The sequence below is a fragment of the Arachis stenosperma genome, chromosome 7 (assembly GCF_014773155.1).
Source record: "Arachis stenosperma cultivar V10309 chromosome 7, arast.V10309.gnm1.PFL2, whole genome shotgun sequence".
NCBI classification, from domain to species: domain Eukaryota; kingdom Viridiplantae; phylum Streptophyta; class Magnoliopsida; order Fabales; family Fabaceae; genus Arachis; species Arachis stenosperma.
Window position 1 is genome coordinate 26686535 of NC_080383.1, and position 4044 is coordinate 26690578.

At 40.9% G+C, this 4044-nt stretch overlaps 1 non-coding gene across 1 annotated transcript; it reads right to left on the bottom strand.

Annotated features, from left to right (window-relative positions):
- Positions 1 to 296: 296 nt before the first annotated feature.
- LOC130942525 (small nucleolar RNA R71) lies at positions 297 to 400 on the bottom strand. Its single transcript, XR_009071092.1, has one exon. It is a non-coding gene; the product is annotated as a small nucleolar RNA R71 (small nucleolar RNA).
- Positions 401 to 4044: the final 3644 nt, after the last annotated feature.

The following is a 4044-nucleotide window of genomic DNA, read 5'->3' on the forward strand; positions in this document are numbered from 1 at the left end:
GAGCAAACAACTTTGAGCTTAAGCCTCAATTAGTTTCTCTAATGCAACAGAATTGCAAGTTCCATGGACTTCCATTGGAAGATCCTCATCAGTTCTTAGCTGAATTCTTGCAAATCTGTGACACTGTCAAGACTAATGGGGTTGACCCTGAGGTCTACAGACTTATGCTATTCCCTTTTGCTATAAGAGACAGAGCTAGGACATGGTTGGACTCACAACCTAAAGAAAGCTTGGACTCATGGGAAAAGCTAGTCAATGCCTTCTTGGCAAAGTTCTTTCCACCTCAAAAATTGAGTAAGCTTAGAGTGGAAGTCCAAACCTTTAGACAGAAGGATGGAGAATCCCTCTATGAAGCTTGGAAAAGATACAAACAATTGATCAGAAAATGTCCATCTGACATGCTTTCTGAATGGGGCATCATAGGTATTTTCTATGATGGTCTCTCTGAACTATCCAAGATGTCTTTGGATAGCTCTGCTGGAGGATCTCTTCATCTGAAGAAGACGCCTACAGAAGCTCAAGAGCTAATTGAAATGGTTGCAAATAACCAATTCATGTACACTTCTGAAAGGAATCCTGTGAACAATGGGACTAATCAGAAGAAAGGAGTTCTTGAGATTGATACTCTGAATGCCATATTGGCTCAGAACAAAATATTGACTCAGCAAGTCAATTTGATTTCTCAAAGTCTGTCTGGAATGCAAAATGCACCAAACAGTACTGGTAGGCGAAATTGTGAACAATACTTTTTCACAACTCAAATAATCCCCGGTAATGGCTCCAAGAACTTGGTGCGCCTAATACCATGGCATTACACAACTTCGCACAACTAACCAGCAAGTGTACTGGGTCGTCCAAGTAATAAAACCTTACGTGAGTAAGGGTCGATCCCACGGAGATTGTTAGTATTGAAGCAAGCTATGGTCATCTTGTAAATCTTAGTCAGGCAGACTCAAATGTATATGATGATGATAAACGAAAATAACAGAAGAGGTAAAGATAGAGATACTTATGTATATCATTGGTGTATGAGCTTCAGACAAGTGTATGAAGATGCCTTCCCTTCCGTCTCTCTGCTTTCCTACAGTCTTCATCCAATCCTTCTTACTCCTTTCCATGGCAAACTTGTGTAGGGTCTCACTGTTGTCAGCAGCTACCTCCCATCCGCGCAGTGAAAGCTAATGCAAAGCACTCTGTCACAGTGCCGCCAATCACCGGTTTGGTTCCCTCCCCTACCGGAATAGAATCACTCTTTTGCGTCTGTCACTAACGCCCAGTAGGTTACAGGTTTGAAGCACGTCACAGTCATTCAGTCATTGAATCCTACTCAGAACACCACAGACAAGGTTAGACCTTCCGGATTCTCTTGAATGCCGCCATCAGTTCTTGCCTATACCACGAAGACTCTGATCTCATGGAATGGCTGGCTCGTTTGTCAGACGAGCACTCGGTTGTCAGGCGATCAACCATGCATCATGCGATCAGAAATCCAAGAGATATTCACTAAAGCCTTGAATGCTTGTAGAACAAGAATGGTTGTCAGTCATCTTGTTCATAGGTTGAAGAACAAGTGATATCTTAGATAAAGAACAAGCGGAGTTGAATGGAAGAACAATAGTAATTGCATTAATACTCGAGGTACAGCAGAGCTCCACACCCTTAATCTATGGTGTGTAGAAACTCCACCGTTGAAAATACATAAGAACAAAGGTTAGGCATGGCCGAATGGCCAGCCTCCCAAGGTGAGTTCAATCATAAAAACATGATCAAAAGACTCTCCATATGCTCTCTAATACAATAGTAAAAGGTCCTACTTATAGAAAACTATTACATAGATGAGTAAATGACATAAAAATCCACTTCCGGGCCCACTTGGTGTGTGCTTGGGCTGAGCAATCAAGGAAATTCGTGTAGAGACCTTTTCTGGAGTTAAACGCCAGCCCCCATGCCAGTTTGGGCGTTTAACTCCAACTTTTATTCCTGTTCCGGCGTTTAACGCTGGAATTTCTGAGGCCGGATTGCTTCGCGGGTTTGGGCCATCAAATCTTGGACAAAGTATGGACTATTATATATTGCTGGAAAGCCCTGGATGTCTACTTTCCAACGCCGTTGAGAGCGCGCCAATTGGGCTTCTGTAGCTCCAGAAAATCCACTTCGAGTGCAGGGAGGTCAGAATCCAACAGCATCTGCAGTCCTTTTGGTCTCTGAATCAGATTTTGCTCAAGTCCCTCAATTTCAGCCAGAAAATACCTGAAATCACAGAAAAACACACAAACTCATAGTAAAGTCCAGAAAAGTGAATTTTAAATAAAAACTAATAAAAATACTAAAATCTAACTAAAAGATATCAAAAACATACTAAAAACAATGCCAAAAAGTATACAAATTATCCGCTCATCACAACACCAAACTTAAATTGTTGCTTGTCCTCAAGCAACTGAAAATCAAATAAGATAAAAAGAAGAGAATATGCAATGAATTCCAAAAACATCTGTGAAGATCAGTATTAATTAGATGAGCGGGGCTTTTAACTTTTTGCTTCTGAACAGTTTTGGCATCTCAATCTCTCCTTTGAAATTCAGAATGGTTGGCTTCTTTAGGAACTCAGAGTCCAGATAGTGTTAATGATTCTCCTAGTGAAGTATGATGATTCTTGAACATAGCTATTTATTGAGTCTTGGCTGTGGCCCAAAGCACTCTGTCTTCCAGTATTACCACCGGATACATACATGCCACAGACACATAATTGGGTGAACCTTTTCAGATTGTGACTCAGCTTTGCTAAAGTCCCCAATTAGAGGTGTCCAAGGTTCTTAAGCACACTCTTATTGCCTTGGATCACAACTTTATTCTTTCTTTTTCTTTCGAATTTTTTTTTTTTTTTTTTCGAAATTTTTTTTTTTTTTTTTTTGAATAGCTTTTTCTTGCTTCAAGAATCATTTTATTGATTTTTCAGATCCTCAGTAACATGTCTCCTTTTTCATCATTCTTTCAAGAGCCAACATTCATGAACCACAAATTCAAGATACATATGCACTGTTTACACATACATTCAGAGAACAAAAACATTGCCACCACATCAAAAAATTAACTATTATAAAATTCAAAATTCATGCAATCCTTTTCTTTTCAATTAAGCACATTTTTATTCAAGAAAGGTGATGGATTCATAGGACATTCATAACTTTAAGGCATAGACACTAAGACACTAATGATCATAAGACACAAACATGGATAACATAAAGCATAAAATTCGAAAAACAGATAACATAACAAGGGAATCAAGGAATGGGTCCACCTTAGTGATGGCGGTCTTCCTTGCTTTTGAAGGTCCTATGGAGTGCTTCAGCTCCTCAATGTCTCTTCCTTGTCTTTGTTGCTCCTCCTCATGATTCTTTGATCTTCTCTAATCTCATGAAGGATGATGGAGTGTTCTTGGTGCTCCACCCTTAGTTGTCCCATGTTGGAACTCAATTCTCCTAGGGAGGTGTTCAGTTGCTCCCAATAGTTGTATGGAGGAAAATGCATCCCTTGAGGTGTCTCAGGGATCTCATGATGAGAGGGCTCCCTTGTGTACTCCATCCTTTGTTTAGTGATGGGCTTGTCCTCATCAATGGTGATGTCTCCCTCTATGTCAACTCCACGAATAACAGAGGTGACAAATGAGGTGAGGGAAGGCTAACCTTGCCAAAGTGGAGGTCTTGTCCGCCACCTTGTAGAGTTCTTGGCTATAACCTCATGAACTTCTATTTCTTCTCCAATCATGATGCTATGAATCATGATGGCCCGGTCTATGGTAACTTCGGACCGGTTGCTAGTGGGGAAGATTGAGCGTTGTATGAACTCTAACCATCCTCTAGCCACGGGTTTGAGGTCATGCCTTCTCAATTGGACCGGCTTGCTCTTGAATCTTGCTTCCATGTGCGCCCTCTTCACATATAGTTGTGAGGACTTGGTCCAACCTTTGATCAAAGTTGACCCTTCTAGTAAGGATGCTCATCTCCTTGCATCATGGGCAAGTTGAACGCCACCCTCACACTCTCC